The sequence below is a fragment of the Bombus flavifrons genome, chromosome 6 (assembly GCF_040668555.2).
Source record: "Bombus flavifrons isolate JBK064 chromosome 6, iyBomFlav1_principal, whole genome shotgun sequence".
In the NCBI taxonomy this organism is placed as follows: Eukaryota; Metazoa; Arthropoda; class Insecta; order Hymenoptera; family Apidae; genus Bombus; species Bombus flavifrons.
In genome coordinates, this window is record NC_138447.1 from 14368179 (window position 1) to 14382872 (window position 14694).

The window sequence follows — 14694 nt, forward strand, 5'->3', positions numbered from 1 at the left end:
CTTTTAATACGTGCTCCTCTCATTGCTCAATTCCACTTCCTATTTACTTTTTAACGATTAATATTCAGTTTTCAAGAAACAAACGGTCTACTTCTATATGTTCTTTCATCGCAAGAAGATGAAGTAGACAATTGAAAATTCCAAAGTAAATTTCAAAAAGAGCACGTACTTGTAACATTACCTTTTCGTATCTCTCAATTGATATAGTTGCTAAATATGATTTCTGAACAGATCGTATGGAATATTCACGAAGAAAGGATACGTGTGATTATTATTGTTCGAAATGCGGTCAGTGTCATGTGGTAGAATAATTTACTATTTTTCTGCGATTGTGGTAAATAGCTTTTGCAAATTTTTCTATGTATTCTGAATCATCATGTTGCATGAATACGTAATTCCCACTGATCGATCAATTCCAATATATTTTCGATCAATTACTACATTTTGTTTGCGGCTGGTAGACGGTACCCTGATACTCGAAATCAACAGAGAAGTTAGATATTCAAGATTTCGTAGAACTACATATATCTTGCCCGATAGTTGACTAGATAAAGTCCCAACCCATGGCCAGTTACCAAAGCACTACCGTGCTCGTGCACCAAGTGGACTTCGCGCGGTTGCATAAAGTTAGATCTCTATCCGTATATTTATTCGATCGAGGAGTACAACACACAAACCGACACGCGGTCTCGTACGCAACAAAACGGCTGGTTTTTCGTGCGAATGACCGTTCATATATTTAACTAACTCACACGCGAATCCTCTCTCTCGCGACAGCGTTTATTTGCGTACGGCTGCATGGTTCTTGCGCGTTCTTATACCGCGGTGACTCTTCGAATTGTCATACAGCAAGAGATAACGTAGTGTGCAATCGTTCCTATAGTTTTTATACTTGTGCACAGACTCACGAAAGTATTCTTCGAATACTCGTGCATACCTGTTATGCACATATTATGTCTGTCATATGAAACATCTTGCAATTTTAATTGACAGTGTTGTGAGAGTCGGTTGTCATGATTATATTGATAAAATTTCAAACAAATCTGAAAATATAAAATATATAGATGTACAGAAGGTATAGAAAAGAACAGTATATAGGATACGTGGAACGTATATATTTCACAGAAATCACTAAAATATTTACGCAGTCAATTATTCATTATTATTAATAAATCTCGTTATTCAGTGGTACCGTATTTAGTATTTATTACAATATATGCTTAATATGGCTATTCGTCCTATTCATTAATTTCTTACGAAATATGTATATTTATGCAATGGTAATTCATTATATTAATAAATCTCATTATTCAGTGGGACTGAATTTATTACAATATATGCTTAAGATGGCTATTCGTCCTGTTTATTAGTTTCTTACTAAATATGTATATTTATGCAATGGTAATTCATTATATTAATAAATCTCATTATTCAGTGGGGCCGTATTCAGTATTTATTACAATATACGCTTAAGATGGCTATTCGTCCTATTTATTAGTTTCTTACTAAATATGTATATTTATGCGGTGGTAATTTCTTACATTCTCAGGTTGATATCATATAATCGTGGCAATTTCGTGATTTGAATATAATCATGACAATCGTATCTCATTGCAGCGTCAACGAAGTTTCAAAATGTTTTATAAGGCATACTAATCGGCATAAAAGTTTTCTACGGCAAGTGTTCAGATACCTTCGCGATCCAGTGCACGTCTGTGTTTGCGTCGAAGTTCGAAGCTCTGACATACAATCGCGCTTATCTGGCCGTACTTTCTCGTTCTTTTGCCGTTCTTTCCTAGTACTCTGTTCGTGTCGCGCAAGCGTGTATCAACGCGAATTCGCGTTTATTGCCCCGTGTGTACGTGTTCATACGTACAAACCTCGGAAATCTATATACGTACAGCCGAGCCGAACCAGCGACCGAGTACGAAGTTTTGTTTCAGCAAAATCCCTGCCTTTACAAGCAGTTTTACGCGACGTAACTTACGAGTCGGGGCAATCTAGACGACCAGCCAGGACGACGACGACGATATTACTTCCTTGGGTTAGGTTAGGATCGAGGAAACCAGGGTTACCGACCCAACAGCCCTGTACTACGAGCACACACCGCTTTCGGTTCCTTCGACTCATTAAGAACCAAACAGTTAAATAACACGTACACAGTACAAATAACAAACGCAAGCTGAACAAACGCGACATTATTACAAATCGTAAATAAAATAAGTTATTGTTTTTTGTCGAATTATAAATATTTATTAGAATAATAGATATCTATACAGAAGTTTTTTTACACAAATCGTAGATACAGAAAGATCTTCGCAATTTGAAAAAAGAGAAATAGTTCGTCATAGTGATATAAAATTTCTTCGAATTTCACGAAGTTATAGAATTTTGATAGAAAACGAAATTCATGTTCGCATACTTTTCACACATTCAGTCACATTTCTATTTCTTCTTTTATCTATTTTTTTCTTTTCCATGAAGAAGCTGTATTCTATACAAATCTGCGGTACAAAAATTGTCTTCAACTATCTACGATTTGAAAATAAATCACATCTTTCTACATCATAAGCGATCTTCGCTTCCTATATATGTAGATTCGATAGGATTAAACAATTACGATGGATTAGAAAGAAATTGCGTGTAAAATGTTGCATTGACGTAACTTTCGTTCCTAACGAGTTAGCGTGCAGCTGTTTCACCCTCTCTTTTTCGTTTCCACGGTTCTCTGTTCGTCTGACGCGTCGGATCCTCTTTCTCGCGATATTAAAGCGTAAACGTGGATAGGAGACGCGCGGGGACCTTACGCGGATGATAATGCGCTGTTCTCAGACGATGAGAGTATCGTGGAAAGCTTCCGTCGAACGGAAATTCGGACGATATCGAGCCGCGTCGCGCAGCTAGAAACTAGACCGCGTTTCGGTGTTGCCCGATGCACTTAAGGCGGATCTAACACGAAACGACGATGACGATGTCGTCGACACGGCGGTGGATGTCGTCGATGGTGGAAGACTTCGGTGCTCCAGGGATATTGCATAATGTCCGGCGGCTAAGTTCCGGGAACAGCTCCTCGCTAGTCGAAGTAGTTCGATCGTAACTTCCGTGAATATTGCCGGTGTAGCGTTCGTATTCATAACGTGACCGGCTCGTGGGTGATGTCTACGGTCTTCCTCCGCTAAAGTTATATTAGTTTTCGCGTAGACTCTTTCGTACAGGAATTCTTTCTGTGTGAAAAAAGGAAAAGAGAAAGAGAAAGGAAATAAACGTTCGAAGGTAGTGTTACCTTTGGATAATGGAAAAATCTTGGAAAGATATCGGAGACGCGAGAAAAATCAGACGATAATTCCCGAATAACTCGCGAATAATGTGGAGTAATTCAGAGTCGGTGATTCGAGTGCCTCGGAACTTTATCCAACAGAACGAAAGACGATAATTTCGGGAAAACCAGCCGACCATTGTGCTCGCGGACGAGACTCTTCAGACGTTTGCGTTTCAATATCCCGGTAGTAGCACGAGTCGTGGGGGTGTTGGGAGAGAGAGGTGGTATAAAGGACATCGTCTCTCGCCGAGCTAAATATAAGTGCTACGGCCAAGAACGAGGGACGGCTTAAAACATTTTTATTCGGTTGCTGATGGAAGGACCACGCCAAGAACGACGTTGGACCGTGTAGAGAGGGATGAAAAGGAAAAAAGACGGAGGTGTCTCGAAGTTTTTCGGGGTGGTTGTCGGATATAATCACTGGTAGGACTATCCCTGCTCGTCGTCTTACCGATTCCTCCCTCCTCGTCCTCTGGTTCTCTCTTCGAACAGAGCAACCCCACCTCCCTCCTCCTATTTCGTCTCACGGTATTGTCCCTTTTAGTCCCCGCGGGATTGCGGGGCCAACACGCCGAGATATCGGATCAATTTTTTAAGCCGAGGGTGCCGAGACTTTACACTCCTTGAGAGACGACGACGGCGACGACGACTACTACAGAGGGACGCGACCGGGGTGAAGAGGAGTCACCGCGTTTCGGATCTCTGGGGTTCGTGCTGTGGATAGATTCAGCGGAGTGGGGCAACAAGAGGTGGGGTGGACAGGGTGAAATCAAGCCGCGAAGAAAATTAAAACGAGGAACCGAAGGATCCCGAAAGGTTTTCGCGGCCGGAATGCTCAGCCGGTTACCGTGCCACCCTAGACGCCACCCTTAAATTCTACCCCAAAACGCCACCATGACGCCACCAATCTCCTTCCCAACGACCGACCACGTTCTTCTTTCGGCCTCGCGACTTTCACCAGCCTTACCGTTTCGCGAAACTGTCTGATTGCTCTCGTTCCACTTTACCCCAGTCTTTCCATCTATTCGAAACGTTCTTCCTCTCTTCGATTCTCCCGTTCCTGTTTCTCCTCGATTCTTTTTCCACCGCTTCTACCTACTTCTTTGTCCCTCTCCTTATTCGTCGTTACGCTCGACCGACGTTCTTTCGAGGCCTCGTCCAATTTCCATAACGAGAATCCGGCGGAGGAATTTTTCCATTCAACCGCCGCATCGATTATCGCGAGAACTTGTTGCGGACGGGGTTCGCGACTCATCGGGATTGGCCGAGCGAAATTAACGCGCGAAACGGGGCGATAATGTTCGCGAGCGGAACCAACCGGGAGCGATTCTATTCCGCGTTTTGAATAAAACACACGGCCGTTTCCCTTTTCTTCTTCGTTGGTGAAAACGTACGGGTAAGTGTACGGTAAAAGGGACAAGGTCGACGATGGATCGTTGCCACACGCGAGAGTACACCGTAAAAGCGTAATCGCGATGGCAGGTGCGAGAGGCACGCAGCGGGTGGAAACGTGTGGCTGCCGAATGGATGGTTATTTCGATTTAGACGAGAGAGCGGAAGGAGGAAAAAAAGAGCTGTCAGTTACGAGGCTGCCGGTTTTTCCCCCCGAAAAGGAAACGTTTCGCGCACACGCGTTCGTTTTACGATCGACGTAATTTCGATTCGCGGCGATAAACGAACGAAAAGAGGATGGCGCCATCTATAAAGCCCGGGCTGGGCGGTTCGATCGAATTTTTTTCGCGCGGTTCCACGGAAAGCGAGAGAGAAACAGAGGATGGGAAGTCTTCCATGAATCGCTTCATTTCCCAGTCGAGGATTATAACGCCCTCGACGGCCAATAATAAAATAAATCACAGCCTCGTAAAGACATCCGTCATGCCGGTGTACGCGAATGCGCGCGCGTGTGCGAACGCTAACTTTGCGGTTGTAATATAGTTTAGTGCTAACGCGCGAATGCTTAGAACGAGATGGTGTCACGGCGATGGACGAAAGCGCCCGGCTATATTTCTTTATTTAATGCTGCCGGTAACGGTCACGATGGTAAATCCGTTTTATTCTTTACGCTGACTCAGTCTGTAAGCCAAAGGTGGTAACGCGCATGGAACTCCGCTTCTTATACGGTTCTCGTCGTTTAGCGCCTCTTTGCCACGAAACCGTTACGCCTTTCAGCGCCGTCGTTTTCGATCACCGCTCGCTTTTCCCGTGAACCACGTTTCTCCAGCATTAAGCTTGACCATTGGGAATTTCATGGGTGCTTGAATCGTTCAATCGTGGAGGCGATCGAGCGGCAATGGATGAATCTGAATTCATGAAAAATTCGAATTTCGATAGCTTTGTCGATGGATCTATGAATCGCTGATTTCATAGACTCTCTCGAACAATATTGATATATATCAGTGGCGTATATTGTTCGAGTCTGATGTGTAATATCGGATTAGGCTTGGATAGTTCCAGTTGGGTATAATTCTGGTGTGTGTGTGGGTTGAAGTTAAGAATAGTCAGTAACTATACTGTGTGCGAGGGAAGGGTTAGTTAAAAAGACGTAAGAGAAGGAAGGAGATAGATAGAACATGGAATGGAAACAAAGCGATGAAAATATATATGGAGATAGAGAGAAAGTTGTTCCGGGAAACTGCGAGGTTCGATCTGTAAGGTTTGTCCACGAAAGGATTGTAATTTAGATTTACTACGCCATGTAGCTATTTAATATAATCGTTAAACAAAAATATACACACAGAAGCACACAGACAGCTGCTACGATCCAAGATCCTCCAATCCTTTTCAGCACTTTATATTCACGATCGTTATTTTACCATTTTTCGCATAAAATTCTACGCCAGAATTCTTCGAAGTCGCTCTCAGTCGTCCGATACAATTCCAGAACACAGCTACCGGATCCTTAACCGCGCAGTTTGCCTTTCCTCTACCGTTTACAATCCTAAACCATTATTGACCGCAAAGTAAACGCAAATCACTTAAATTCGAGTGTTAGGGAGCAGCTTTGTTGTTTGTACATGTCGGTGCTCCATTATTTTCCCTAGCGCTCGATGATCTCACCGTAGAACCACGAGGAACCCTGTTGGTCATTGATACGTTTACGATCGCCGACGGACGGTTTTCGTCGCTTCCGTTTACCCAAAGCGCGGCTGGCTCGTTTCCATCGCTAGCTAGCCCAGATGTCGAATCGATTTACATGCAGATTTCGACGATAAAACGCGAAACGAAGGAGTTGATGGCGCGTCGTACTCGCGTTTATCCTGGAAACGGGTAATTAGACCGATCGCCGGGACACATTGTGTACAGAGACGAATTTACGGGCCTACTTAATACAAGGACGCGTTGATGATCCGTCTGACCTGATTACCCAAACGCGAGCACCAAATGAAAAAGCTTGGCAATTTCTTCACCGATCGTTTCGACTCCCGTGAAATTTCCAAATTACGACCGATTTATCTTTCTTCGTCGATTAGCCGAGTAAGAAAGCTCGTCGCCGTTTCCTTTTTTTTTTTTTTTTTTTTTTACGGCCACATTACGGCGTGTATTTGCTCGACCAATAAAACAGAAAATAATAACCCTAGGGTCTGAACTACGCTTCCGTGGCTCCGACAAAGGTTCCGAACCCTCTGCTCCCTGCCTCGAATTGTTTGCATTTCTCCGGCATATTTTCGCGATATTTATTCGTCGCGGCTCGATTCGCCTGTCAGTCACAGCCCAGACTTCTTAACGTAAAAGAAATCATAAAAGATTTCGCGATGAACGAAGTTGGATTCTCGGTTGGTATAAAATGCAGATACGAGATCTCGCGCGTTCTGCATCCAACAGACTTGACTTTCTTCGGGGATAAGCTTCGATTTTCTGTCAGGTTATAGGAACGGTTGGTGGTTGGAAAGTTAGCTGGCGGAAGAAATGCAGATCCGATTGGTTTGTACGTAGGACCACTTTTCGCGATACAATTTTAATTTTGACGTACATTTTGCAGCGTTCGATGTTTCTTTCGACGACATTTTCGTTGTTGAGAAAGTTAAAAGGCTGCAGCGGAAGATTTAGGTATTTCGTTTAAAGTGTTACTGAGCTTTGTATAATTTTATAATTTTATAATATGATGTAAAGCTCGTATTATACCTCACGAAGGTAATTTTCATTGCTGGGAATGGTGTCAGCTAGAAAATCGATCGTCTAGAATCTAGAAAGAGGAATATTTAGAGTTAAAAATAACAAGGGATGAAAGTAACAAATTAAATGTTTCAAAATTTATTAGAGCCATTGATGCCAGTATCGGTTACACGATAAAAAGTCACGTGCCATACACTCGCCAGGAAACGAAACGAAACGTCTCTACAATTCTCTTGTTTTTGCTCGATACGCGCAACACGTGTCAGTCGATAATTCCACGCATCGAGTGATTTACTGCTGTCATAAGAGAAAACTTTTTATTAAATATTAAAAACATATAAATTACAATTTATAATACTTTAACGATGAAATTTTATTCTTACGACGGATTCTAATATCGCGGCAAAATGATCGACGTTACGTGTTTGGAAGAAAAAATCGACGCTAGGTGGCACAAGCTCTTCAGTCAAAATGAATGTTTCTCGCTAGTGGCCATTTTACTGGTCACTTCGTATATATACGAGCTGATGAAAGGTACGAGTGTACTTGCTTCGGCAGTACATTTACTAAAATTGGAACGATACAGAGAAGATTAGCATGGCCCCTGCGCAAGGATGACACGCAAAATCGTGAAGCGTTCCACATTTTTTTGCATTTTTTTTCCTGTTTAATTTCTATTCTTCGAAAATCGTGGTAATAATAGTATCGCACCGATCGATCGATCCTAGAAACAAGTCTCGCGCGACGATATCCATTACAAACGTCACAAGAGCGAGATGATTTCAACTTTAATGGGTTACTTAACGCGTATCTCGGTTGGCTGTTACGTAAGTCGTGCACTTACGACTCCATGCAACGCACGGCGGGTCGGTACTTTAATGAACAAGCGGCCTAGGCGGAGTCGCGTTCCTTTACGAGGAGGCGATAAATCATGTAATTAACGGTATAAACTATAATCGCGAACGGTGGTCGGTTACGCGGCCAGTTAACGATCTAAAATGCTGACCGCTGAAATAAGCCGAGAAAGCGACCGTTAAACGTGCTTCTATATAGTGAAAATTCAGGCATAAAGCATGCATATAACAAGGTAGGGTTATTCGAGTCATATAAAGTCTTCGACGTCTTAAAACTCAATCTTGAACTTTGCGCAGAATAATGAAACTTATTGTATACTAAGATACACCATACTGTTTATCACGCCACTAGTAACGAGTTATAAACAGTCTGTTTGCAAACGTAGATCGATTAAAACTTGCTCACGATCGAATTTGGCGAACTTACAAGGCAAATTACTTTGCTTAACTCAAACATCCTTCCGAAATAACCCGACTCAAATGATCCAAGTTTACACCCTGGGCACGCTTCTACCTTGGCATAAGTGATAACGAAACATATAAATATTATATTTTATTATACTATTATTACACGTGTTATTATATGTGTTATATTATTATATGTTATTATATTATATTATAAATATTATATGTACGACGAAATAAAGGCACAAAAGCGTAAACGAGTCTCGCGTGGCTGCCATTGGATCATGAAGATTTAAGAAAGATCCCATGAAAATCGAACGCGAGTAGGAAATTAGTCGGAGAAGTGCTACCGGAATGACTGACTGTAAAGATAAATGCGTGGAACGATGGAAAATTCCCGAAGCAGCAAATAAAAGTTACCTTCGCACGGTAAGAACGGTCGATTCCGGACTTATGTCGTTCCGATACCTTCTCCTCGGTTTCTTCGTCCTTGTGGTTGGCCTCCCTTCGAGGTTTATTCGAAGCATAAGCTCTCGTGGCCCCCTCGACCAGTTTCCGTGGCTCGAGAAAGGGTCGCTTTATCCTTCGGGCTGTCTTTATTATCGGGAGAGAGCCGATCGCTTTTCGCCTTCTTTACAACCGCGAATGCAAATGGTGGCCGTATCCGCTCGCTCCGCTTCCTGCTTCGCCTTTCCCGCCGAAAAATGCTGCTGCTTTCGCGATACCGAGGGTCTCGGCCTCTTAAATGCCACAAGCAGAAATAATAAAATACAGATTTGTCGTGTATTTTAAAGCGGTGGTTGCTCGTCGACCGGGGGCAGTTTTGAATCTCATTCGGTGTTTTCAATCTTCCGATTGTCGGGGAAATACAATTTCCGGCAATAATATCGCGTTCATTTGCCAACTATGAAAATTAACTTTGAATGGCGAAATTATTGGTTAGACGCAATTAGGTGCATGGTGCAAGGTAGGTTTCGTCGTGAACATAATCTCGCATTATTTTAAGAGATGAAAAGACAGATCAGTAAAAAGTTACCTGCCTAGTGTAGCGATAGCGCGTCCAGCTAGGGGTAGCTTAAAATCTTTCGATTCTCGTTGAAGTATAACTTTTGTCAATAATACCGTGTCCAGTTCTAAACCCTGAAAATTGAGTCGTTTGGTGGTGAAATTAGCAGCCAGATAGCAGATCCACAGGGAGAGGTAAATCCCATCGTGAACATAACCTGACATTACACCGGGGAACATAGAGCAGATCAGTGAAAAGTGACGGTGTTAACTAAGATTAACGGGCGAGATTAAGCAGCGGAATTAATTCTGCTCGCTCATTTGATCCTCCGCTAAGCAGATTATCGTCGACCTCGGCCAACTAAGCGCGAATTAATTCGATTGAAACGTAAGCAATGTTCGCTGTGCCTGATTCATCCCCATTGGATCGAATCGACTCGTATTCGATCGCTGACCACACTCGACGACGACAGTCAAAATAGACGACCTTTTTCCGCAGTTATTTACGATCGTTTTTCCAAACGATGTCGTGATCGTTTTCTTTTTCTTTCTTCCTCTTCCCTTCGTCTTGGTCATCGTCGTCTTCTTCTTCTTCTTCCTTCCTCACCTTCTTCTGTTCTTCTCCTTCGTTCGTTCGTGTTTGCCCGACGCATCTTTCGGGGAGAAAAACGCGTCGCCCGGCCTCCGGGCATTAGCAGTGATATTTTATTCATGAAGCACCTCTTCTGTACACGGCTGCCTAACCCGTAGCCGAGCGCGATCCGAGAGCTACTAAATAAAACATCCATACGCGCCTCGCCCATAAATTTCTGCACGGCTGATAGATTTACAAGCCGCCCTTGCCGAACTGATATTTAAATTAGTCCAACTAAGGGGCACGCGGGATCGCTTCGCCGCGGGTGGCTTACCTTCCACCCCCGTTTTCTCTTTCTCTTCCCACGTCTTCGCTACTTTTTTCCCCCCTCTTTCTCACCGGCGAGAAGAAACCAACCAAGGGTAGGAAAAATATGTTCGACGCGAGCAGGAAGCAGCAAGTTACGTTTCTTTCATTTTCAACGGAAAATCCACTTCTCTGTAACATACATCATCCACAGGTAACCAGTGAAAGCTGAAAGGTCAATTCGCTATAAATCCACGGTTTTCTATTACTCGTATGCCTGCGCGGAATACTCTTTCTCCGTGTTTCCAACCCTCGATCGTCGATACGAAAGAGATCGAGGTATTTCAGTGAAACAAATCGACGCAAACGGCGTCTGGCTCTCGTTAAGCTTTCCTTTTGCGCTCCGTCACTGATTCACGGAATGCCGCGTGAATCGGCCGGCTTTTATTATTCATCGAAATCGTCGGAGCCCGTTATAACCGAGAAACGTCGACCTCGAGTACCTCGAGCAGCCCACTGGCCCACTTGCTCCCGGGAACAGGGTTGAGAAGACAAGAAGAATTAAGTGCTGCGCACTCCCTCCCTCCTCCGCTTCCTCCTGCCACTCTTTCCACGGCAGAGGGTCGCTGCTTCACATACGAGTCTTGCTTCGCTCCGAGGGTGTAAATAATGAACGAAGGGATGATACGCGAGCTACCGTGCAAGGGTCGTCTCACTAGGTCAATACCTCGCGACCTGGAACACGCGTTTCTTCCGCGGTTATCGTTTCTCAAGTGAAACGGCCCCGGGCGTTTCACGTTGCTTCTGATGAAATTTCCGTCGTGCGAGTGCACGAAAGAGTTGAAACACGGGATACAGGTATTTTGGTAAAACGCTGTCAAAAGTTTCTGCAGATACGAGATGAAAATTGTTTCATGAAAATAGATATCGATACGGTGTTTAAGACTAAGAATTGTTTATCTGTAAAATGCGTGAATGATTAAAATTCAAGCGATGATTTAATTACAATCAGATTTAATGGGAAATGAGTAGCGTACAGATATTAGGTTGTCCGAAAAGTTTCTTTCGTTTTATGAGGAAATAATAGACGCACAACGTTCTTTTGTTTTATATTATTTTGTCGAATTACGAGCGATCCATTTTGTTCTGTCGAGGTAAACACCGCGACATTTCACAGACTTGGTTTCACGTTTGTACGAAGGTGCACTGTTGTAGAAAACACGTTTGCGAAAGAAAGGCACTTTTCGGACAACCTAATATAATTGTATTTCTGTTCGAATAAAAATTGGTATTAATACTTCTATATGTCTTGGTATGTTTTTAGTAAATTCAGACAATTCTAGAATTTAGTAATTCAGCCAAAATTTGGTAGTAGGTTTTATGTTAAAGAATCGTTGATAGGTGTAACATTAAATTATGTAAAATTGTATATTGTTAATAATCGTGGATGATCGTTTGTAATAGAGGTTGATGAATAACGTAATTATGAAACGTAATTATGATAATATATGATTCACACGCTACTTTTTATAGGTGCCTGTACTACCGTATGTAGAATTATTTATGCATGAAATGTAAGATGATTACTTGCTAATACCTATCACTTTTACGATATGTATTATGCAAAACTACCTTGTTACCTTGTACCATTTTTGCATCTGAAATCTAAACAATTATACTCCTCCAATACATACATACGAATATACATATAATACAACGACTGACCAATGGAGTCGTAATAGCCGTGTCTCATTACCATAATGTTATGGCATTCTTGTATTACATTCCTGATACGTTCAAGAAAGACATACCAAATCAAATGCAAGAAGGGAAATTACCAATACAAAATCTATTAACACCATATCAAATTTTGACATCCTTGCTTTATAAGACACGAAACATGTGACTTATTATGTCATTTTCCTTAATCTTCGTATAGTATCATCAGGAATGTGCATCATACAAAACCTTGTACTACTTTTTCATCTCAAATCTAAACTGAATCACGTTCCTAAAATACGCACAATAAGATATTCAGACAAATATACTTAGTATCATCATCAAAAAAAAAAAAAAAAAAAGAAAAGATAAGTAAATAAATAAATAAATAAAAAAAGAAAGAGAAATCCTCACTGAAAAAGAAGTTAAAAGCGATGAAGAAAGATCCTCAAAATTGGTAACGCGATATTTACTCGACTTTCGATCGCATCTTGTTTAGCAAACAGTCTGCGAAAGATGGCGAAAGATGGGGAGAAAGACGAGGTAGGGGAAACACGGTCTCGAAGACCTTCGAAACGAAACGAATGGAAACTGGTGGAAGATCAAAGCGACAGACGTTCAATCGAAAGCTGTCTGCCGAGACACCGTGAACGGGTAAACTATCCGTGGAACTATTTCCAACAATAACCAGGCAGTTGTACGACTTCGCGTACAAACGCCGCGGAAACGTTCCGTTCTTCGACTCGCGATTCCGCCCCAGGGGAAAGTTTCTCTGTCTATAATCAATGATTTTCCGGTATCGGGCGCACGGTTGCCGTTTTACGAGCGGCTCGGACAGGCGCACGGTTTTTACGCGCGGAATATGTTAAATCTCGACGTCCACGGAAACTCCGCTCCGTCGTTTCCTCTCGATGCAAATCGAGGCGAAGTCTAATGACGACGATTCAGCGCGCCGTGGGCGCAAATCGTCGGCTCCGATTTTTCTCTCTGCCCGCTACGTCCCTCTTCGTTCTTCGTTCTTTGGTCCATTGTTCGTCCTTTTTTTTTCCACTCGTCGCGGTAATGGCACACGCGCAGATGGACGAACATTCGAATGCAAACTTGTGCAAAATGGCTCGTATCGGTTTTCCAGCGATACATTCGATCACGCGAATGTGACTCTTGACTTTGGTAGTTTCTTCAACGAGAGACGATTATCGGAACCAGACGTTGGTTGGAAATTCGTAGCAATGCTCCTGATGGAAATTCATTTTCATCAACGAGAAAATCCACTCACCACTTAAATCTGTCATTCTTTCGGATATGTTAATTTCTTCGTCGGAAGCTTTGTTCTTTAGATGTCGTTTCATTTCTGTCGAAGATAAATTTCGAATTCCACCTAATCGATATCGATTTGTACTTAGTAGGTAACTTCCATTGTAGCGAAGCGACTATCTTTCTATGGGTAAATACCATAACCACGATAATCGAGCCTCGTTACAGAACTAATGAAATTTCTAAATGTTTTGTATAACGCGCATAACATATTCATAAAGAGTCATAAGTATTGAGATAGTTTCATGAGCCGCTGCTTAATGGGAATAGGAAATGGTCTTCTTCTTATCAAACTACCGCAGCTTAATATATTCTCATAATGGAGCGTTCTATTTCTTCCTTTTCGTTTCCTGACATGCGATTGGCGACGGTTGCGTGGAAATAAATGCCGATCGGCGAAACGTAGGTGGATTATCCACGACTCGTAAATTACACCTATTTAGATAGAGTGTATCAGAAAGCTCGATTTTTCCTACGAAAGTGGCGTGTATCGTGACGAGATAAAACAGCAAAGTATGAAAAAAAAAAGGGATGAAAGGAGGAAATCAAATGGACGAGTAGACGTGTACCGCCCGCAGCGACTGATGACATGGAATTCTTTTTCGTGACCAAATAAATGTCTTGATTCGTTTAATGTTTGCCTGCTCGTTTATTTGCCGGTAAATTGAGGGGAAATTGGGTCAAACAGGGCCGAGGGTGGCTCAATCGAGAACACGACACCGGACAAATAATCGAACTGCCTCTAGTTAGGTGATAGAACGTACGGAACGAAATGGAAGCGAAGCATCGACGATGAGAGCGGGCAATCTTACACCTTTTCTTCCGCGCTTGTCTTCACGGGGTCACGTCTTTTTCTGTTTATCCTCTTTATTACGTGCTCGAAATGGAGGCGAGCAGTTGCCTGGAAACACGACGCAGCCGATACAAACTACAAGTCCCGCCGTCTCGATCCTTCGAGTCGAAGGAAAGCGGACGAAGGCGCAGAAACGAGAGGAAAAAGAGAAGAGCCGGATCGTCTTTGATGAAAGCAGATAGAGGCGCGGTGGTCCTTGTAAGAGCCCTCGTTCGTCTTGCTCCTTCTCGAG

General features: G+C 42.7%; 1 protein-coding gene and 1 non-coding gene across 7 annotated transcripts in view; both read left to right on the plus strand.

The window, feature by feature from the left end:
• The window catches only part of LOC138180701 (uncharacterized), a 374745-nt gene that overhangs the window by 121047 nt on the left and 239004 nt on the right, over window positions 1-14694 (plus strand). The window lies entirely within an intron of this gene.
• LOC138181340 (U6 spliceosomal RNA) lies at window positions 7975-8081 on the plus strand. The gene has a single exon (XR_011173495.1). It is a non-coding gene; the product is annotated as a U6 spliceosomal RNA (small nuclear RNA).